The sequence below is a fragment of the Camponotus floridanus genome, unplaced genomic scaffold (assembly GCF_003227725.1).
Source record: "Camponotus floridanus strain SB8 unplaced genomic scaffold, Cflo_v7.5 scaffold1, whole genome shotgun sequence".
In the NCBI taxonomy this organism is placed as follows: domain Eukaryota; kingdom Metazoa; phylum Arthropoda; class Insecta; order Hymenoptera; family Formicidae; genus Camponotus; species Camponotus floridanus.
The window spans coordinates 1,455,930-1,481,597 of record NW_020229214.1 but is presented as its reverse complement, the minus strand read 5'-3'; the positions used below and the strand labels follow the sequence as shown (position 1 = coordinate 1,481,597).

Below are 25,668 nucleotides of genomic sequence, written 5' to 3'. Positions count from 1 at the left end.
CCGCAATATTGCTCACGATAATCACAAATTTCAAAAACGCACGAAGTAAGCCAGGCTAAAGCTTAACTCGCGAAAAATTTTCCGCTAACGTAAATATGTACAAATCATTAAATGGATTAATTACAACTAGTGACATAAAATGTCTGATATATATTCATATTTGACTTTATTCGTTACGGTCTATTTTTCTCTCATTCCGCTTTTAGTCGTTATAGTCTATTATTTTTCTTTCAATTCGTTTTTATCGATTTTTTTTAGTATTGTTATTGCGTAAATCATAAATGTGATAAATGTGGTAAGCACGTTTATTGTACAATAAACTGTTCGCGAAAGGATAAAATAAAGCTGTTACAAAATAAGCTCAAAAGTTTTATTCTTGCAGTGAGCGTAATATATTTCTTTTCTAAGGTACATTTAAGTTTTTTGAAAAGTTTTTCTTTCTTTCATATGGGGATTATACAGCATATCATTTGCGAAAACAATGTTGGTCTTACGTGAAGTCCAGAATATTTAAGCACCGTGACAAAGTAGAATATTCCAACTTCCTGACGCTATCAGCTTTCCCCGCTTTACGTACTTACGGAATAATCTTCTACTGTTATCGCATCTTACTTTACGAACTTTTCAATATCGTCCCCAACATATTTTTATAACAAAAATAATCTTCAATTTTATATTCCACTTTTAATCACTTTTCATCACATTTTTAAATTGTCATTTTATTTTAAAATTTTTCATTATATTCATGTTTTCAAATTTGAATTAAGTAACGTAATCGAATTATAATCGATTACTAAAAAAAAGTTCAATTCTTCTGATTCTCTATTTTTTCTTTTATTATTGAAAAGCAGCAATTGCAATCAATCGTACAATTCCGATAGGAGCGATAAATCTAGCCCTACGAAGTGATAGCACAATATAGATGTAACATGTGCAACTGACGCAATGAGAAGAAATCTCAGAAGGAATGTAACTTGTCGTTTCCCTGAAGAGTCTGCAACTCAGTTCGTTACAGTTGAGCGACATGGAACAGATAATAGCGGCGTATACTGATAAGTCGTGTAAGTTTGTACCGATTCGTATCCCGAGAGCAGTAACAGCAGCATCAGCAGCAAGACAGTAGATTCTAAGAACTTTGTCGTTCAAACACCTCTCGCAGTCACTTGGCTGATAGTAGCGGTGGAATACGACGAAAGTACGACAACGATAGAATTGCTTCGCGGATTGCGAATGAGTTTAAGTCGGGAATGGCTTCATTATGTCAAAATCTTTCACCCACCCGTAACGAAACTCGTTGCGTATCGACAATCTAGTTTCCACGACGCCGGATGCATTTAGATGGAGAAATTAAGATTTTTTTCTTGAAGTGTTTATTCCCCTTTTGCCGATTCACGGAATGCCATCTCGAATATGTCCGTCATACATTGAATCCACCTATGATCATAATAATGTTTGCCTATACATGAGATGTGCTCCGCGAAGTGCATTCTAGCGTAGTTCGATCGGCGTACATAACGACTTACGATGGTCGTTAGCTCTAATGGTGGAAGACGGAACCGTGCAGTAAGTTTTTTTTTTACTATCTCTCGTCGTGGCTTTTCTATAGCCGGGATATATTGTCGTCCATGGATTTCTAAAGGATATATACTTTCGCTCTTTTTTTGGACCGACTACACTGAATCGGAATATATTATCGCGTTCACGATCATATACATATATATATGCGATCTTTTATAATATTCTGTAACTTCCACTCCATTTTATCTTATTTACCATATATTATTAATTTATAACTATATTGGAGTTAATTGCTGATTAACAACTCATCTGATTTATAACAATCCTTTTATTTTTTTATTAAATTATGATAAGCATTCATTAAAATAATTTTATTTCATTCAATTATATTGCATGATAAAAACATACAAACGTGTTAAATAAATCATAATATTATATTATTTGTTCTCTGCTTAATGAAGCATTCATATTAATTAAAGCATTTATTTTATATATAAAATTAATGGGCAAATTCAATAATGACTCTCTTTTTATATTTATGAACTTTCTGAACATTTTCATCAAATATGAAGATGTTTCTTTATAAATTTAAATACAATATAATTTTTGGTACAATTTTAATTTTTGATTAACTTTAAGGACTACTTTTTTTAAATGTTTAATGTTAAATATTTAATTAATCTTTAAATTAAAACTTTACTATAGTCAAATCATCTTGAAATTGACAAAGAAATAAGAAATTTTTTTTATATAAAAAAATATATATATATATATATATATATACAAAAAATATATATACATATATATATATATATATATATATACATATCATTTTTTTTATTTCAAAAATATTTTAATTTGCAATATTAAACGACTTTATAATTATGCTCGATTTTAATTATCGTAAAACAATCTTTGTATATTCACAAGCTTTGAATATTCACAAAGCATTCTGTGCATATACCAATTATCTGGTGAAAGATGATATCTTTCCTATATAATTCTACCTTTCTTCCGCCACTACTATGGATGCAAGACATCTCTATTATTTACGTCACGATATGTTTTTTTTTTATATTTTTTGCATTTTTTGCACGATGGCATTTCGCGAATCCGATACCGGAATACATCAAACAGCGATTTGATAGCTGTATATTGAGACGTGTTATATTGTAAGTAATTAAAATCGTTTTACATATATCTCTCTTTTGAAACAAAGACTCGTTAAAATGTGCACGTACATGAATTCTATCGTTATTCTATCGGCAACAATCAACTTTCACGTTTTATCAGGGTATTGACAAGTAGCAATGTGTTAATATTGCCAAGTGAGATATATCTCGTGACCGTCTCTAAAGATCCAATAAAAATACTCGTCTGATAGCGAAATTTTTCTTTTAAAGGGGAAACGTGTTGTGCACAACACTACTACGTTAATTCGTCACTGTCGGCCGGGAAGGTACTTGCTGACCCCATACATCTCTCTTTATAAAAGAAGTAATCTAGAAGAAAAAAATCTTACTGCAGAAGAGATATCCATAAAAGTGGTGTCGCCGAATCCAGCTTCGTAAAACGTTTTACCCCCCTTCTTTTTGCCGATTCTCGGTTAGGAGCGGCCGCGCGACAAAAAGAAGAGTCGTTAGTTCCGTGCGAAATAACCATTTGTTATCCCCATTCGTTTCACCCCGCGGCCATATCCGGACTTCCTTGTTGACGTGTTTACGTTCATAGGGACTAGCGCGTCGTCTCGGAGGGACGGAAATGAGTATAAATATCGCGCTAGGATGATCGCGTTATATTAGAACTAGAGATGAGAATCCAAATTATAATGTTAAGAAATTCTGTATAGTGATTCTGATACTGATTCTGAAAATTAAATATTTAAATTGCATAATTAATTTTTTTAAATATTACATTGTAATGCATTAATTCTCCTATTGTATAAAAGCTACGCGTAAGAAAGAATTATATTCTCGAGATTGGAGTATCAAACCATTTTTACTAAAACTAAAATTGTAGTCGCGAAATCTTTTACAGCATTTTTAATAAAATTTATATATTTAATAGGATATAGGATGAGATTCGTTCATCTTTTTTAGAAAGGGAAATGGTTTTTGTCCCAAAATCCTCAAAATTTTGATAAGTAATTTGAGTAGTTCCATCCATTGAATAGTTATATTTTTAACTTCGGTAACGGTCGAAAATGCTTTATCCATATTGAAAATAAAATTTTTTTAAAGATTAATAATTTTTAATAGAACATAATACTTTTTATTGCAAATTTGGATTATATACAAGAAAATAAAAAACTTAAATTTCTTAAAGTGTATTTTAATTTTAAAGTAAATTATGTATATTTTAATTTTAAAATATTTGACATTATCAAAATTTTTACTATGATCGTAAATTTTGAAGATTTCTGATTTCTGGCTACATATACAATGTCAACACAATCAACAACAATTGTGAATAACTTTGACGGGAAGAACGGAATACGTACTCGAAGATTATGATATTCACAAAAGCGATCAACACGATTTCAGGACTCTAGGACGGCGATATATTGAATTATATAGCTACGGGAAAATATTTGCAATAGATATGACATGTATTGTTGGAAATCTTTCGGAAATATCCGAGAGCGAACAATAATATAATACAAAATACGAGCAAAACATTTTTGCACTTTTATTACACGAACAAAAATATACTACTCGTAGATGAAATGTTTATTGTACCTGGAAGTATATATATAAATATCTGTTGTAATATAATGCGAAAAATCGGGATTTACTATTACTTGCAAACATAATTAGTTCAACTTTGTGCTTCTCAGCCTTATTTTAGTCGGCGCATTACATAGTTTATGCTCTCATTTTCACGTGCACCGATGCATATTTCCAGAATTCCAACTGCAGCTATTGTTCGGCTGATCCGAAATATTTTAGCTTAACCTTTTCAAGGAGAGAAAGAAAGAGCTTTTTTATACAGCTATCCCTATAATCCCTGTATGTATAAATTTTTATCTAACACGTAAACATTCCTATCGCAAAATATACATTTTACAGTTAAATCCATTGCAGATATTAAACCATAAGATTTTCATGAGAGCGTGTTTATATCTGTTTTAAACATTCTTTTGTGATTACATAGTTGATTCAATTCTTTTATTGAATTTTTCCCGGTGGTTGCATTTCAATGTAAAATGAAAATCTGACTAGAGCGTGTACTGAAAGCTTAATGTCTTTAAAGTGAATTTTTCCACGGAAATATATAATATTATAATATCTATATATTGTTATGCAATGAATATATTTTAACGTGCAATGATGAAAACGAATTGAACAAACTAAAACGCATTTAACAAACGCATTTATATAATTTTTTTATCTTGACATAAAAATATTATTTTTTACAACAATTTTTTAATACAATTTTTTTTCGATAGTAAAAAATACTGAATTTATTGTCACAATCAATTTTTTATATTCTTTAACCTTAATTTTAAATTAGAAATGAATTTTATAAATAAAAATACATAAAAAAGTTGTAACTTTTCATCTTGCATAAAATATCTCCCAAAAACTGTTGAAGTAATTATGCTACAAAATGTATAATATGAAATAAATATATAAATGAATAAAATTAATTTATATATTTTCATGTAATAATAATGTAATATAATTTTCATATAATAAGAAACTAAGTCGCTCGAATAATAATTTTATCTCTAAAACTTATCTAAACACAAATTGTTTGGAAAAAAATTTTAATTTATTTTTTATTCTGATGTTTAAATTGGAAATATTAAGGGGTATGTTTTCCTTATTTTTTAGAACATTCGTATCGTATATATAATAATCAAACTTCAATTAGCATATTACATGGAACATTTAATGTTACCGCGATCATCAAAATTTATTGTATAAATTTATTGTATAAATTATGCGCAAGAATTATATAGCGAATTTGTATCGTCGAAATAACAGATTTTACTACCAAAGAATAATATTCACTGTAAGAGAAAAAAAATAGAAAAAAGGGGAGCCTTCCAATTGTTTCCTACTATCCCGGAAGGGACCGGTGGTGGAAGAAAAATTTCAGCCATCGCGCCATGCGGTTAAACCGCGCATCCAGAGAACCGTATGCGCGATGGAATCGACGCTGACGTTTCTGTGCTTTCACGAATAATATATACAACTGCAGACAGTTTCCAACTGCGAATGTGCCGTCGAAACTTCGGTATGCGTTTGCTCTTGACTAAGTCTAGTAAATTAAAACGTACGCAAACGCGAGGAACATTTTTCGACATGCTGCCGAGAAGAGCCATTATCCGAGGAAAACATACAAGATAAATGAATATAACCTGACGTAATTTATTAGTGGTCTTTTTTTAAAAAATTTTATTTTTTTAACTTTATATTTTTTTAACAATGCATATCATATTAACCATGCTATGTAATTGAATAATTCATTTGATGGTTATTAATTAGAAAGAATAGCTTTTTATCAAACTTTTTTCTCGAATTATATATTAAATTTATATATACAGAAATATAATAAATTTTAAAAATCTATTTTAAAAATATTATCCTTGATTTTTTAGGATACTTTGCATATACAATTGAAATAAATGATTTATATGCGAACAAAGCGAATAAAATAGAGTCAAAACATCCTTTTCATTTGATCACAATGTACAATATGCGTTGCTAAAATAGTGCTGTATGTACATTTGGTAGGACAAATGAACATTTGGCAATTTTACCAATAAACTCGCGACTCCAAGCGAGATTTTTCAGAATCTGCGTCACGTAATGGTACGAGCTAGTCGACGATCCGTAATCGCGAGATTTATGAGCGTACTGAGTAACGAGCCGAGCGGACAGATAAACGAGCGAAGTTCTCAGACCGAGTGAGAATAAACGTGTCCTTTCATAAAACACATATCCGAGATTCTACCCGATAGTGGTACGTATGAAAAAATATTCTGAGCCGCCAGTGTGCATTGGGAAAAGTTTCAATCGATTGGAAAGATTCAAACGGAATTGAAATGATCCAGATCGTTTATCACCGCTATTTTTGTGATGCATATCCTATGTCCCAGAAACACTTGTGAAAAAAATGAAAAGGAGACTGAACAATTTTTCCTTTGAATGTTAATACTGTGCGATATAAAAAGGTGAAACGAAAAACACGAGTATTTGACAAACTCTTATTCTGGAACGTGAAGATAAGAGCAAGGAAATTTGATGAATCTTCTATTTCTTTCAGTTCAAGCAGATATATCGTATTTCAGAGAAAATATGGTGGGATATTTTGCAGTATGCCGTCGAGTTTGGCGAACATCTTTCAATACCGGAACCTAACTCAGCAAACCGATTCCATTCTTGCAACGCATTTTCTACGAAAAGTGCGGACGCATCATGGAATTCTATTCCTTCGTATGCAAATTATTTATGTATATATATATACACAATATATGTCCCACGCGAACATATCGCGGTTATGATATAAGTTTTTGCGTCATGCTTTCTATTTGAGTCGGCAAAATATCATTGAAAGGTATACGTCGATATTTGCGACAACTATCGATGATATCCTATAACATTGTGGAAAAAAAAATACTGTGAATTATAAATGAAAAAAGGCATTTTTTTTAAATAAACGGACGTAGTCGATATTCAGCTAAGTATTAAGTAGGACACGCGTTAATATTGTCGGTATGTGACGGAAAAAAAAGGTTTATTCAGTTCGCGCGCGTACAGGATATCCTGAGTTCGAGAAATAGATGCTTTCGCGAACGAGATGCGAAGCGTCACATCCGTGAAAAGGTGAAAGAGCGACTGAGACCGTATGGAATTGCGTAATAGTAAGCTCGCTGGAAAACGGTTATGTCGTTTACATTGTGAGTCAGCATTATAAATTTTACGAACATCCAATCTGCTTTTCTTGAGTGCACCGACGTTTGCCCGGTCCCGCAAATGCATCGCTTGATAGCTTAAAAGCGCCTAAACGGATTGGGTCACACGTTAACGAAGTGTTAACGATAAATGATGGTTATCAGAGTTGAACATCTTTTTGGAGGGAATGCAGATTTTGTTGGTGTCTCGTTCGTGTTGCGACGAGAGCTCAGAGGGAGTTATGAATATTTTGCATTATTTGTATCATGTATACTGCGCTTGCGGATTACACTCGAGTTAGTTTTTGCAGGTCATGTCGGACGAACACGTCGGTGTGCTATATTCTCGCGTATTTATCTCTGTAAAACGTATCTGGGTTCCTGAAATCGAACATAAATCAAGGATGAATGGTACAGGGGAGACGATATGATATCGAAGTGGAATACTTAATAAATTAAACTAGATTACAAGTTTTGAATGTTCTGTTCAGTTTCGTGGATAACGAAAGTAATTATAAATTATATTAAAGTGCTACTTTATATATAAATATATTATTTAAGAAATGTGCTTTTATATTCTACACACACACATATATATATATATATATAGTGTGTGTGTGTGTGTGTTTTCCGTGTATGTGTGTGAATAATATTATTTAATAATATTTTTTTTATCGCATTTGATAACGTTGTATTTCTTGCCTTATCGATGTAACTTTCAATGTCGCAAATAGAATTGCAAAAAGAGCTGAGGATTACATGTGTCAAATATCAACATTAATTTAGCTCGAGGTAACTGGGGAGTGCCAATTATGCATATTGAACACGTATATATGGAGTATAATCGATTTCAGTATGTCGAGTGCCAACAAAATATAGGATAAATCATTGAAAACGCATGTCAATTACGATAAAGAAGATTTCTCAAAATAAACAAATGGCAACAATAACTTATAAATTGAAAAGTGGATTGCGCAAATTGATCTTGGCGATTGGGAGAATCAACTTAAGTATGTGTGACATGAAACAAATATGTTACAATAGCATTAAACGAACATACTCGAGATAAAAGTATTATCTTGATTGAAAAGTACAAATTCATGATTCTTTTTATTTTGTGACTTTTTTTCATCTTTAATAAGCAAGTTTTTTTTATTAAAAATGAACAATTTAAATATTCTAATTGAAGACTGTTTTTGTGTGTTATATGGTTTAAATCTACTTATATAAGAACTTATTTGTTTTCGTATTTTTATCGCAATTTTGTCTCGCTTTCTTTAATATTAATTTTTGTTTTTATCTAATAAAGTTGTATTACGATATTGAGTTAACAGAGCTGCACAGCTAAATTGATAAACTGAGAAAGAAAGCGAGGTTTAGTAGGTTTTTTAGTGTTTTATACTCTTCCGACAGCGGCAGTAGAATAAGCTTGACTGGAGTCAGCCGCCCGAAGTTTAACCAAGCATGATTCATTCCTTCTTTTACGCATCAGTGCATAAGAGCGAGTTGATTGTATTAATAAAGCCATTATTTTATCATTATTTGCCATTATTTTATCATTTTATCAATTTTGAATAATACGGAATAATAAAATATATTAGCAGTTTTTATCTGAAAAGGAATAACAAGATTCATTTGAATAAAATTATTTTATATTCACAGCGATAAATAAAATACTAAATAATATCAATAATAAGTTTAATATCATATTACAATTTAGGAAGCTATACTTTAATAAATTGTTTTAAGAAATTAATTTGTTTATTGTGTTAGAGAAAGTTAGAGATTTTTTTTCGTCAAGTTAAAATGACAATTTAATGGAACTATTGAAAGTTTTGCAATAAAATTTAGATTACTTCATATACTGTTATTATTGCATCTGTGGTTTGCAATATGTCTTTTTATCCTTCTATATTTTTGATTGCGAATTATTGCGAAAATATAAAATGTGGTATCATGCTATAATATAAATTATTGTAACACTTGTCTCTCGTAACTTTCAAACACATTTGATACGTATTACTAAAACACACTAACTGGATTGACTTAATGATATTTTGCTCTGAGGGCGAACTTCAAATAGAAAACGGTTCATCCCTCTTAGAGTTTAGTACCCCATAAACACCTACGAGGCATAAAATCAACATTCCATTTTATTACCCTTCCGCACGAATATAAGTCGCGTTCCCGGATAACCAGTTTCTATCAGAAACTGGTTCTTTTCTGTATCCGGCGGCTGTTGTTTCTAAAATTTGTGGCCATATAATCTTGCAGTTACGATCGGAACGAGAGATACACACGGTGAAGGGATTGACGTAGCAACGACTATGATAACGACCAAAGTCTGACATTGACGAGAGGGTGCGTGCAATATCGTAAAGGACGTAAAAGAATAAATCCAACGATTTGCGCGGGTGCGAAGCTGCAAGCGAAGCATCGCTCGTAAAAAGTATAAAGCTTCGCCCGAGCTTTCCTGTTGTACTGACGTACTTCCATGATATCGATAAAATGCACAATGATCTAACTTTCTACAATATATATCTTTATGGCGTAAGTACAAGTTATAAAAAATGATGGAATACTTTAGTCACATAACTACGCTCGAGTCAAATCCGGATATAACAGGCGCAATGTGGTGTCAGAGATGTCTCTTTCTGAACTATTTTCTCTCGAGTAATAATCCTTCCGTATCTAATATTTGTTATACTATAACAAGCAAACCGTATAATAATTTACGATACGTGACAGTTCATGAGATTATTAGGTCATATTTTAAGCTTTCGTATCATTGGCGTCAAATTTACATTGTGACATACATCTTTCATCCTGGCAGGAAAATAGAAACTCGAAGGAAGAGGTGGGCACACGCGATTCGATCGGACTTTCCCAAAGGTGTCGTATTCGAGGAAGTTCCGCCGATAAATAATGGGACTGTTCTCCACGCTCGTGTTCACGCATTGTCGTATACGTCGTGCAAGTAACTTCAGCTATTTGGACGGGACAGACATCAGTGGAATGAATCGTCGAACTGACATCTATCATAACATGTTATGGGCTATCAAATTTTGAATAAACAGGCATATTCTCTGCTTTAAACTTTTGTAAGTCTTAACGTTTACTATGTTTTATTTCAAGCAATAACGTTTACTTTATTTTTATATTAATGATAAAACAAAGTAAAGATATTAATATATATAATAATACGATAATCAATAGAGGAAATATATATTTTCTTGTTCGCATCAAGGGATCAACATATGACATTCAATATGCGATATTGGATCTAGTGGAAATTATAACGCGAATATATCGCGTCTATTATTGCAATCATTGCAATCGTCAGGTATGTATTGCATGCTTAAATTATATAAATTCGTGGTATGATAATTACATTGACATATTAAATAAATTTGATGCAAAGAATGCAATTACAAAATGCATTTGTTTTAATGAAGCCATAGTTAATTTTCTATGAAGTGTGAGTCAATTAGCGTAACATTAATTACGTAAATTGCTTCTTTTTTGTTATGTTTACTCATAGTATTTACTATTAAAAAATAAATAAATTTGTCAGGTTTTTGTTACAAAGTTATATGCTGCAAATGTACGCTAGCACATATGCACTGTTCGTGTAACAATGTCATACGTAACGATAAATTGTAATAATCTAATATTGATTAAAATCCGCAGTATTTCAGCATTTTAACCAGAACGCAAATAAGCAGACAAAAGTGACAGAAACTTCTAAATCTTATTCAGAATATACTGTCCAAAAATATACGATTCAAATTTATGTAAACTATTGCACCATGTATCACCTATCGCTGCGATGCAGCGACCACGACATTATTCCCATTTCCAAGTGAACGCAAAACGCAATTCCAAATAGATTTGCTTTCGGCGCATGTTTGTATACGTTAAAATTGCATTTTAAGCAGCGACTGTAATTATTTCCTAAGCTATGAATAGTAGATGAATTAATGTTTGGTTGTTTTAAAATTACAGTGTAATTGATAAAACTGTTTACTTATTCGCTATTTGTAGTATTGTGAGTTTATGAATTTTATTAACTTTTTGAAACGCTCTTTATAAAATTGTTTTATGAAAATTCATGTATTTTATAGCAAAAAAAAATTTTATGATATAAAAAAATCATTTACCCATGATATTCGCCATCGAATTATATTTTTCAAAATAAATAAGGACAGCAACAAATAATTGCAAAGATAATTTTATAGGAGAATAAATTATTTTATTTATATTTGAGAATTTTTAAGCAATGGAATTACCATAAATTCTCGCTTATTAATTAAGCTTATAATGCCGAAATTATGCGACCTATTTAGCGGACTTATTAATCATTTATTATTGAAAAAGCTATTATTATTATAACTTCCGCTTTTGCCAAGACAAGTATACCTTTAATCGAAAACGGATATTCTATCGCGATTGTAGCTTACGCCATATAATTTGTCGCGACGATATTATTTTTCTTTTCTTTTTCTTTCTCTCTTTTCATCTTCTCATTGAAAATTCGAAAGACAAGGAGAGTGAAAGAATTCTGTGTTTTTTCTTCTTCACTCGTGCCGTTCGCTGCGTTTCTCTTCATCGTGACTTCCGTTATACCATCGTAACGCAGGAAGAACCGAGGACATAAATAAGCCCGGTAGAAATTAATGCGTAGGAAAGTTTTTTTCCGGCCGGAAACGAGGTTGTCGAGCATGTTAAAACTTTCGTAGGGGCTCGCTTGAAAAAGTCTGTGAGTGAGAGTACGAAGGGCGATGAGCACGCATTCTGTGTGAGTCGCGTACGATTTTACTTGAAGCAAAATAATTTTTTGTCTACTATTTTCAGTTCCGTGATTATCAAACTTTGTGATCGATAAGTTTCTAAATGAATTTTAATTTTAGTCTTTTATATATCCAATGTCGGTGATAATTTCTGCTAATATCTATAATATTTACTTTTTCTTAATATAATTCTTTTGCCAATTATTTTTAAGTAGTGTATTTGTTTAGTTTCTTGTAGAAATATTTTAAATATATTTTTATATTGTAAATATATTTTTAAAGATTTGTGTTTCTTGATAAATAATAAATAAATTAATAATTAAATTAAGTTTTTATTACCAGATGTAAACATATTTTATTAACATTACATACTTTAGCAGCTAAAAGAAATGCGATTTATTAAGATTATAACTTCCATATTTAATTGTTTTAACGAAAATTAAAGGGTAACTATTTCACTAAATTAATTTTGCTAATAAATAGCAGTCTCTAATTGTATTAATAAAAATACATTATGTGGACGCATTAATTTTCTTATTGTTTTTTCTTACACATGTATGAACGTCTACTAAATTCTTCTTACAAAGTCTAAATAGCAGTAGCCCTGTACCTGTTGATTCAATGAGACTCAAGCGTGTAAAACTTTCCTTTAGTATAAATTTTGTAATATGGTCTATTGTTGTTATCTATGAACACAACAATTCAAGGTATAAAAAGATTTAAATTTCAACTTGAGTAATATGATACATACAAAGCGAAATGCGATATACAAAGGTTTAAAGTTATGTTCGATTTCAGTCTAGTAGTTTCATGTTGAAAAATGCAACTTGTGAATCTGTATACGATAACATCATTTTTAAAATATTAAAACTAGAAATATGATTTGTCAAATTTAACAGTTTTAGTTGGAAGAAAAAAAATCGGAGAAATTTTTCTTCTATCGGCACAATATTTCTAACATTTTATATTGACAAAGGTAAAGTTCGTAAAACTGGCAAACTCTGAATGTTTTAAATTTTTCGCTAAATATAATGTTTAAACATTACGAAAATTTAACACGGTGAAGACAAAATCAATTCTTTCTCTCTTTTTATATAGAAAAGCTTGTTATTTTTATATCTCTCCATTCAAGTGTAATAATAAAATTAACAAAGTGAAAAAACACAGATATAAAAATACAAAAATTTGCAACGAAAATTCTTGTTGCCTATATATAACCAATATTTTATTGATGTTGTGATATACGTATCATTTGCACCTAGTACTATCATACATATCCTATGAAGTATAACAATATATAACAATATCTATTATATAATTCTTGTAAACGCTACACACATGTTGATAGTATTCGATATTTCATGAATAAAGCAAATCAATTTTATAATAAACGAATTGCTGACATCTGTCATCGAACGCGTAATGATTTTCCAATACGAAAAACGATATGCCTATCACAATTTTGCTAGCTAAGCGAAATATGAATATATATCATTTAATAGCAATCAAATATCATAATAAATACATTTAGTATAATCAACAATATATAATACAACATTAATTATTAGAGCATGAAATGAATAATATACACATGTATGGATAGAAAATTAATATATAACTTGGACTAGGTTTTCACTAGATTAATACTAGATTAGCTAGATTAAATCTAACAAATTAATCAATAATGAAAGCCAAATAAATGTAAGTCCTGAAGAAGTAAATAAATAAATAATTTTTATTTATTTACTGTTTTCATTCTATTGCTTTGAAATTAATTATAAAAATATATTTAAAAGATTCTAAACATAATTTTTATAATTATTCATGAAAGAAATTCATTAGTAATTATAAATAAAAATAAGAAAGAAAAAAAAAATTTAATCATTTCCTTTATATTATTTGAATAGAAATGTTAAGTACTTCGATTATCAATCGTCACACATAATTTCGAAATTGTGTAGTAATAAGAAATTTCACTTAATTTACTTATCTCATTTAACATAAAATCTCGAAGTGTAGAATTTCTCATGCGATAACGGCCATGCATACTAAAACACGAAATGGACTAAGAAGAAATCGTTGGTCAGTTAGGGATTAATAGAAAAAGGAATAATCTTCAATACAGACAATCTTTTTATCAAGTGTAATTCTTGTTTCTCTGTCAATATATCTTCTAAAATCCGATATTATTAATGTAATACCGATATTATTAACCTATACTAATTTGCAGGAAATGCATATTGCGTGTTTTTGTGTAACCAGATATTCTTTATTTCTCTATATAGTACAATTCTTTTTAAAAGGAAATATTCTACGAATGCAGTGAATATAAAATGTACGAATATCCTCGTGCAAAACTATGCAAAACTTATCGCAAAAGTGGATTTACACCGGATATGTTGTTGCGTACACGCGGAAATTGGAAATAAAACCGTAACGCTGTAACAACGATTCGTATTCGTATTCACTGGAAAGGATTGTGTAAGGTTTCAATTGCAAAAAAAAACAAAATCGTAATAGTGTAGTGGAATAGAACGTAAAGTGAAAGATTTATGACAAATATTGCGTCTATGATAATCGTTTCTGCTTTTAGAAAATTTCTTATATTCACAATAGAGAAACCAAATTATGATTCATTAGAGCTCACTGAAATACGAATTATTCATTCAAGCTCTTTAAATAATTCTAAACGTTGAAATTATCTTAATGGACATTCGCTAAGATGCATATTTTACATTATATTTATTTCAATATTTCTCGAATTACGTAACAAATCATATATATATATATATATATATATATATATATATATATATAATATATATACATATTATAAGAATGTCATTATCTATAGTTTTTAGTTTTAATTTAATTATTAAGTTAAAAGATATTTAAATAATTTCTAATTATTATATAATTCATAATAAAAAAGTTACTAACTCATAATAAAGAATATTATTTTCCACAACTATTATGTTTATATATTATGTTTATATATAATTATGAATTAAAAGAAACCTAGATACATAGAGTAAATATTTAGAATTTTTGATAATTGTAATTTTTGTCTTCCTCAGGAAAAGCAAATAATGATTCTATCGTTTCAAACATCGTTTCATGACATCAGTCATCGAAAGTGCAAATATATATATATATATATATATATATATATATATACATACATATATATATACATACATATATATACATATATATACATACATATATTTAGTTATATCTCACGAATGTCCACTGACCGCATAATTTTTTGCGTTATGTTAGTTCCTCTTTCATAATACGTAATATCAAAGTACTTGATAATTAAGCAATTTACTCTTTTTCACGCAACTACTGAATTCACGATTACAGTTTAATTGAATGTAGAATTCAGCGACTTTTAAATATGATTCAAATTCAATTATTGAAGATTTGCAAAAAATTAAAAACAAATTTTGTCATTATATTTTTATCAATTTAATATTTAAAGGATAGGTGTCATGTAAAAACTAATCTAAAGCAGCTAGTGCAGTTTTCGAACGTAATAATTTTATATAATTTTATACAATTATATAATTTTATATAATAATCAATATTGCAAAGTAATTATTCAGGACAGTAAACTTCAGATGAAATCTAAAATGGTCTAAATGTCGATATCAAATCACAAGACGCGGTTACAGTTATAGTGCCGCAAGATATCGCAAACTATGTCTAGCTAAAGTTTAATTCCAACATCAGTCGTCTTGTCGCTAACAGATTTTCCGAGCAATATATATAATCTTGTATATAATATATGTAAATAAAGCACCGCAAAATCTTGTTTTCGAACAAAGGAATTAAATTTCCAAAATTAAAATTATAATAAATATAACATAAAAAATGTTTTGATTTGAAAATAATTTTATAAGCAAAATAAAATTTCTTTAAAATGTTTTTAGATAACAACAGAAATATTACATATAATATAGGATTCAAAAAATATTTTCATTATTGTGTGATGCAAAATAAGCGAAAAAATACTATGAAAACAAAAATTTAACCAACAAATTTGTGAAATGTTGATAATGATCTTTGTTTTATAACAATATCGTTAGCTTAAATATTTATATTCGATGTTCATCGACTACTAATATAGAATTGTCACAATTAAAAGTTATAACCAATTTATATTGTCATATTTCGCCAATCGCACACAAAGATTCTATAAAAATTCACAATAATTTAATTTTATCGCAGGCCGCCAGTTCAGCCATAAAAATTATCAGTGAAATATCTGCTCGAAATATTCCGGAAAAGCCATATGCATCACCAGCAAATAATTATATATCTTTTGTAAAGCCGTTCCTATATAATATCATCATTATATATTTCTTTATAATCTTATTACATAAATTTCAAAGAGATTATTCGATATTTAAATTAAATTAAAAATTGGATAAAAATGTCTTTTTAATTATTTGTTCGATTACTTCACGCGTAAGCCAGCTTTGTATTATTATATTTGCTATCAATTAAAATATATTTTTTAATTTCGAAATAATATTTCGAACGTTATCAATATGTGTACAGCACAATTGAGTGAGATAAATGGATTTAAAATATAGGATTAGATAATTTTGTTTTGAAATTTAGATGAGAATATCCTCGATAATAGTCTTATTAATCTTGTTTTATAAATTTTATATACAGAATAATTTTATCAGAAAAGCAGGAGATAATTTACATCATAAAAGCAGAAGAGTGCTATCGAATCCTGATGAGACACATTCTTGGCAATCGGCGTGCTTGAGAAATTGACACGACGAAGTGAGAAATGTTTCACTCAAACACGTTTCGCATTCCGAGAAATGAGACTCATTTCAAGTTTTGCCGAGAAATGACGAAAGGCGATGCGCAGCGTTTACAGTAAAATCATTAATTAAAATCCCCGGAAAAGCGGATGAATATATTGTATAACGTAAGTACCGTCTGCAACGTGGTAATATAGAGTATAGAGAGATCTGCGAATGATCATCATATATATGCACGACGGTATTTCTACGGGAGAAAATAAGACATACTTGGCGAGGAAGTAATGAAGAAAACGATTCTTTTTTCATGCCGCTCTTTTTGTACCGCACTCAAATTATACTTAATATTCCCAAGAAGCCACTTTTCCATCGTAATCGATGATCGTGAAAAAATGTAATAAATTCCATCATGACTCTCTAAAATGGATATCACGCGCGAGGTTTGCGATCAATTTAAAACGACCAGCCATCAGCAGCGATGCTGCTGAAAAACCATTAAGATGAAGCATTTACAAGTATAAATTGAAGCGCAGTTTTCGATGGATGCAGTTATTTCCATATTGAATTTGTTACGATGCAAGAATATCTTTCTTCATAATAATTGGCGTTCTTATTCAATTTCATTGATTTGATATAAAAGTACATGTATTATTATTTTTTATACTAACAATAATTCGTGTCATTGCTACAGATGTTTAATCGCCAAATAAATTTTTTTTTATTTATATTTCGTTAAAGAAATTAAGGATTTGCTTCACATCATTAGATTCGTGTTAATTCGATTAGCGAAATATCAACATAAATGTAAAATGTTTTTCTCAGACTCAGCAAACTTATCTACCAATATATACCGATATATCTAACGATATATATAACGATATCACACCAAAACAAAAATTATGCTTACTTGTTTCAATCAAAATCATTGTGAAAACTCGATATAAAATCTTGAAAAGACTATATTAATTAATTTTATATACAAAACACCTATACATTTATAATTAATATAATGGATATGTACAAAAGGGTAACAAATATTAATCATATTACAGTAATTATTCAATCGTATTGATTTGTTAAATTATTAATAATCGGGATTAAATAATTATTAAATGAAAAGCATGCATCATTAAAGGTAATAAGTAAAAACATCTGCTATTTAATCTGTTGTAAAATTTACATACTTTGGATCTAAAAAATTACTTAATATTAAAAACGTTCGTTGAGAAAGTTTTGGAAACTTGGTCAATGAAGTAATTATTTGATCAAACTATATATTTTATAATTGCGAATCTGATACGTTGCTCGATATCAACCAAGCTGTATACATTGTTTTATATAGTTTGTATCAATTTTTCAAACCACGTACATCTTTTTTAAACGAAATAAAATTTAACAGAGGTGAAATTTCCAACATAAAATCAATATTAATTTATACAATTACAGTTATTTTATAATATTAATTTATACAATACAGTTATTTTAACCATTGATAGAACATTGATTGATTTAAATTCGTTAGAAAGAAGATTTTACTTGTGATGAGACACATTAATATGATATTATAACATTTTGGGCCTCTCATTTTTTGAATATTTCTGTCATACAATTATACAGTTATATCGTACAATCATACAATTATATATATAATTACTCCATTAACTTGTCTCGTAGGAAACGTGGAAACTTCTGGTTTCTGTAATTCCTTACAAATTACGTATTACAAACAATGCACGCGGTGCTTGTTATTTATTATTTTAATTGCATCTTAAAAAGCTCAATTGCAATTATAATCAGACGAAAAAATATAATGATGAACATATGTGTACTGTTTTGAAGATAGAATAAAAAGTATAATGATAAACATATGTGAAGATAGAAGAAAAAATATAATGATAAACATATATGTACTATTTTGAAGATAGAATAAACCAGATAGTCAGTTTTAGAAAAATGTATCCAATTTTAATAAAAATTATCTAGGAATTTTTGATCTTAATAAATGCAAACGCATTTGTATTTTACCATAAATTATTACAATTTTAATTTGTTATTATTCCATATTTTTACATACTTTTATATTTTACAATTGTTAGATATATTTACAAATAATATATCGCTACATAGGAAGCATAAATATTAATTTATTTCTTCCTTTTATGATATATTATGAGACAGAAAATGCATTTCTCTTGATGTTGGAATAAAAACTATATTATTTTTTTTGCAAAGCTAATAAAAAAATATTTCATTCTATTTTATTTTCTTCTCTTATTTCGAGAGGTATGCAAGATAAAGGGATTCAGCTTCAATTGCTACAATTAGATACGTACTTCGGCAGTAGTAAATCCACGAGTGTCGATAAGGCTTGAGTGAGTGCGCGACGCTCCGGAAGGCAAAGGGTGAAAAAACGCTCGTGCGTGACTTTTGGAGGCGAAGAATCTTGAGGGACTGATATGTTCCACGACAAGAATCGATAGATCACTTCATCGGAACACCAAGATGGATCACGTCTAAGTAAAACTTCACGATTTAGCTTTCCTTTTCACCCTTCTGACACAAAAAAGACACCCCTTGGTCTTTAATAACTTTTCTGTAGAAAATGTACTATCGTCATTCAATCTCGTTCTCCTCTTTCTCTTTTTGTTTAAGACAAGAAGTTATTATGCTGCAATTGCGAATTGCACTTTCTTCAATAAAATATGCAACGAAAAGTGAGAAAGAAGAAATAAATTTTTTATGAGTGGACAGTTCTTTCAATCTTCCGTGAATATTACAATTTACAGAGTGTCTTTTTAAAGCTATAAATTTCTACGAACTTTTCTGACAATGTCGCAAAATATTAATAATTTATAAAATATGCTTTAATTGCGAATAAAAAATAAATAATTCAAATATCTTGATATTTATCATCACACCACTAAAAACTTTTCATGTATTCTTGACAAACTTTTCCACGATAAAAAAAAATTATACAAAATACGAGCTACGAGAGTTTTCCATCCTTTAAAATTAACATTATGATTATTCTTGACAAAGAATTTCCACGATAAAAAAAGAAATTGTACAAAATACGAGATACAAGATTTTTTTATCCTTTAAAATTAACATTATGATTATCGATACCTTTTCTACTTGTGTGTGGATCGAAGGAGACACTTTCGAATGATGGTGAGAGATGAGTACTTATTTTATTATTATTTCTTATATATCCGCATATATCGCGGTCGTTTTCAACGATCAAGTTCGTGTTGCTTGTATTTATCGTGAGAAAATTAATAACGGCGTCTCTTCCAATGGAATAATCGACGGAACGCGTTACGAACGCGAGAGAGCCGAGAGGAACGAGAAAGAGAGAGAAAGAGAGAAGAGCGTCGCGACGACGCGGAGGCTGACGACGCACTGACTGCCCGCCTGGGTGCTCCCGACAGTAGTCGCGCAGAGTAAGAGAGAAAGAGAATACGAGACAGAGATGAAGGGTGGGGGGAGAAGGGAGAGAACGAAAGAGAGAGAGAAAGAGAGAGAGAGAGAAAGGGAGAGAGGATGCAGCTAGTCTCCCGATCTTCTAACTGTACCGACACACTCCTGCTGTGCCAAAATCCATCCACCCACGCACCCGCGCTCGCGGATACCCTCTATGTATCTTCGTTTTCGGTTGATCGAGAATCGCGCGCGACCTTCGACGCGCAAGAGGGAAACGCGACATACTTTCGACGATTATGGCATAGCGGTGACGGAACACGCGAATAACAAAGCTTATTTTAGGGAATCGAAGATATATCCGAAAAATATTCTCGTCGAAAGTTCCATTGTCAAAAGACATAAATCTTGCGTAGAATAGAGAAACAGCATAAGATATGTATGCATATTTTGGGTGTGTCCTATAATTATAAAGATAACGAACCTCCCTAATGAGGCCCCATTTTATACAATGCGCTTTATATCATGCGCATAAACTACGTAACTTATAAAAATGCATATACATTTCTATAATTGAAGTAATATACTTTTCCGAGTACTTCTTCTTCCAGCAAATATTTAATTCTAGCAAATAAAAAGTAAATATATAAAATACACGTATACACATATGTATATATTGACATATATAAAACATATCTACATTACGAATAAGAAAGGAAAGCTCTTTTTTATTACTATCATAATTGGATTTTATTCCATTACTTTTCAGCAGAACAATAAACAATTCATTATTTTAAATAGTTATGCAAGAGATCATATTTATTTAAATATATATATAGAATATATAAAAATGATTGCTAGTACAATTTTATTTATTCCGTTAAGAATATCAGAATATTATATCATTTTATTATTTCTCCGTTAAGAATATCAATATTATATTATACATGATATATTACACATATATATTATTATACATTATGTATAATAATATAATTTGTGTAATGATATTTTTTTTTGTTAAAAATTATGTAATTAGACAATAAAAAAAACAGACATTACATGTAAGCGTTGATACTTGATGAAAATTTTTAGTAAACATATATAATATTTATGGAGATATTATAATAATGTACATGATAATACTCGTATACACATTAATAGTCGTTCTCTGGTACTTACTTCTCTTTTAGTAAACATTATGATATATTTCTGACTATTTTATATGTGTAAATGAGTCATTTTAAACTATGTTTAATATATCGTACTTTGTACACTGTTTTATGTGAATATTACATTATATATGCTTAAAAAAGAAGAAATCAAACATTACGATCACGATATATAGAATAACTTAGAGCATTTATTATTTCATGTAATTATGATATGATAATATAAAAAAAAATATGTACGGTATTTAAAAAGTATTATTATTATCTTATTATGTATATGTATGTTACAGCAATAAGTATTTATAGAATATAAATACTTATTATAAATACACAATAAATTGTGCAAAAAAAATATATTTCTTGAAATATCTGTGAAAATTATACGTGCATATAAAAATTCTATGAATGTATCATTTCTATTAACTTTGCTGATTTATCATATATTAAGATTCTCCATATGTTAAATTAAGCTATAATGTATTTATTTTTGATACTGAAAATATTACATGCATAGGAACATTACAGTTTGGAAATACATATTTACTCGCATCCATATCATACAATTAGCCGTATCCTGGAAGAGGATTGCTTTAAAAAAATTTGTAATGAGAAATGAGACGCGCATTACGCGGTACAGCCAATTAAGAGAACCAAGTACACCTTCGTGTAACAGTAAAAGATCCTATTCACTGATGGAAGAGGTCTAGTGCCAAGCACCCAGTCATTTGCCATCGGCGAAAGTAATCTCGCGCTTTGTTCGCCATGATTTAACCACGGTTGGGCACCGCTGCTAGGAAGCCAACCCAATTCTAGTACCACATACTGGAAGCAACTATAGTGGATTCGAATCTTTGGAATCGTCGTTCGCGTCCACACAAGTCTAACCGTGCAGAAACGGAAGATATCGGTCGAAGAAAAAGGATCAAATTGCGCGGCGATTTAGACCTTGCGAAAGAAAAAAATTTAAATAAAACTATTAAATGTGCACGATATTTTAAATACCGCATTAATGCTGCTTTAATCGTGTTTATTATTTTCAATCATAGCATATTTGATAAATATGTATGTCGAACTTATATGTTAATATATTATCTTTCTTTTCTGGCATTATATAATAATTTGCGATTTCGAAGACAGCAGCACTGAGAAAGAATCAAAAGATTAAAAACATTCAAAATTTATATAAAATAAATTTTGCAAATATGCAAAATTTTACACGTGATAATATTAGAATTAGTTCACATGCGAGTTAACTTTGTCTTTTATCTTATCTTATATATATATCAATTTTCTGTATGCAAATATGCAATCACAGTTCAACAAACTTTTGTAATAAGTAGGCAAATAATTTTAAAGTAAGAATATGTCTAAAGTTCTTAGACAAAGTTCGCATAATTACATTTAACATTGAAAAATCAATGCGAATGAAATAATTTATTTCTCATTCTTTGACTCTATTTAAATGGTACATACTTGCAATGTTTTTCACTATATTGCACAAATCGGAATCACGTGAATTTCATAGCGTTATTTAATAAGGTGTAAAAGGGCAGTCACCGATGAAACGAAAATTCCAACTATTAATACATTCTTCGACGAACTCTCAGGATACTTTCTGAGTTATTCCGCGAGAATATTCCACGAATATAATATTCATCGATAGTTGGACAGATTTGATGGATCGCGAATCGTCGGCACGAAGTTTGAGGAGAAATTTTAACTCGCAAATCAGTTACAATTGTTTATTCATAGTTTACAAAAAATCTTTCAACTCTACGATTTCATCATAAAAAAATTAATGTAACAATAAGAGAGATTACAGTCGATCCCCGTTCTTTTGAGGATTATCGCTATACAGAGATAATCGCTTAAGCGTAAGTATTCAGCTCTTCATCTTTACAAGTAAATAGCGAGCGAAGCTGTCGGGATCATAAAATCCGATAGAGTTTGCGCGTTTGTAAAGAATATATTTATTAAAGATTGTGTGAATCATCTAAAAATTTACTCAATGATAAATACGACTTTACATTATCTTGATGTTTTACATGTCTTTGTAGATTTATGGAGAATACTTTATTCTTACTCCTTTCTTACATTTTCTTTACGCAAATATCTACCATTTTGCTGTGGCTCAACGCTGCTATCAGTAGAACAGTCACGTTATGTAAGTACGTGAATAGATCACATCCGAGAAGATATATTTAATTCCTCCGGGCAATGAAATTCAACCTTTTAAAACTTATCCTATACAGCACAGAACATTGCAACTACATTGCATGTTCTGTGCTATGTAGGATAAAAGGGCTTTCTTACATTTCCTCCTATTTCAACTAAAGTAAAATTTATACTTCAAACAATAATATGCGTGTGTATGATACTGAAATGTATGTTGTTTATATCAGGAAATTCAAAATTTTACATCATTTCATCTCTTTCTAGCATTTCACTAAATATATAAATTAATTACGGAGAGAATTAAGTGAATTAAAAGTTAAAATTATATATAATAATTATTATTCTAACTTAAAAAAAATTAAAAATCTCAAAATAAGAAAATTTCCTTAGAAATATGCTTGCTTTATTTATAAGAAATGTTATAATATTTATACATTTTGAGTAATAATAACAATTAATATCTCAAATAATAAAATGACTAAAATATTTAAGTAGCTTTTAGCGAGCGCTGTCTGTATTAATGTACATACAGAGGTAAAAATACTTGAACATATGAATTTATCGGAGCATATATATTCCGTACGCTATCTAATATGATATCTAAATTCGTATCTTAAGATATTCCTGCCCCGTGTATAAGAACATTTACCGCGTTCATTAAACCTTGCACATATCGCGTATACATGTCATGTATTACATGTTTGTACAGTATAATAGTTGTACAATTATTATTAACGCTTATTTTTTTAAATATTTTTTATTAAAAATTAAATTAATGGAACTTATTTATATAAATATTACTAAAAATTTATCTAAAGTGTGATTAGATAATATAATAATCAACAGGAAAAAGAATGTATTAAAATAATTGTATCTTTTAAAAAAAGAGAAAGAGAGGTTTGCTTTCTTTATTACATATATAAATATAATAAATATATTAAGAATATGAATAAATAATATATATAAGGAGAATTGTTAATATAAGGAGAAGAGATAATATAAAAATAATTGTTAATAAATAATTAAAAATTTTCTAGTTATAAAAATATGAAATGCCTTGCGATATTTTATATCATTTAAAATTTTTAAATTGATAGAAACAGATACAAATCTTATTAATTTTTTTATTACTAGACAACTTGTCTAACAAATTATTGAAGTAAAAACTTATCGATAAGTTTTATCCTTACTTCGTTAAAGTTGATAAGATCGATCTTTTATTCCAAATTCCTTTTTCATCAAGACTGTTTTTGATTAGAAACAAAGTAAATTGTGTCCAGCAGTGCGTTAACATTTCCATTAATACGTTACACAAAATGATTTGCATCAGATAAGAAAGTTAAGATCATATGGTTGATGTTACATGAAGCGAAAATTGATTTTTGTTTGTAACATAAAACCCTGTTTGGAGTGTATTCGCCGCTATTGAATAACTGTTGGTGCCTGAGTCAGCGATTATATGCTTAATTTAATGGAAACTCAAGTGTTGCAAAGCATTTTTCGTTCTACATTCGGATACATATACATTACAAAGTGCCGAAAACTTAACTGTTGGTTTACTTTTTCTGTTTGTGAAATTGTGTTTGTGAAATTTATGTTTTTAATATCGCATAATTTAAGTTATTAATTTAAGTTATTAATTAATCAAATATATATTAAATACAATATATTGTCATAATTTTTTATTCTTATAACTTATAACACGTTTTTATTTCTCTATTATTTGGTAAATTTTGCATGACCTAATTACGTTGCGCACGTTATCGGACAATTTCTTAACTTAACTCGATACCGTCTAGTCTCGTCTGCTCAACCTCTGGGCTAATTCGTTGTCTTCCCAGGGTTCGACAACATTGACACTTGGGGGATTTCATGGAAGCCTCTAGAAATATTAGAAATGA

General features: G+C 29.4%; 2 protein-coding genes across 4 annotated transcripts in view; one reads left to right on the top strand and one right to left on the bottom strand.

The window, feature by feature from the left end:
* LOC105250409 (trace amine-associated receptor 9) overlaps nt 1-20,393 on the bottom strand; it is a 60,748-nt gene extending 40,355 nt beyond the window's left edge. For 2 of the 3 annotated variants that reach the window (XM_020027291.1, XM_025411724.1), the window contains exon 1: nt 19,334-19,623. The gene's annotated coding sequence lies outside the window, so the exon portion shown is untranslated. Of the gene's footprint in view, nt 1-19,333; nt 19,624-20,126 lie in introns of those variants that run through there. The other variant, XM_011256484.2, reaches the window with a different exon arrangement.
* LOC105250454 (prominin-1-A) overlaps nt 1-25,668 on the top strand; it is a 90,057-nt gene that overhangs the window by 44,929 nt on the left and 19,460 nt on the right. The gene's annotated exons all lie outside the window — the stretch shown is intronic.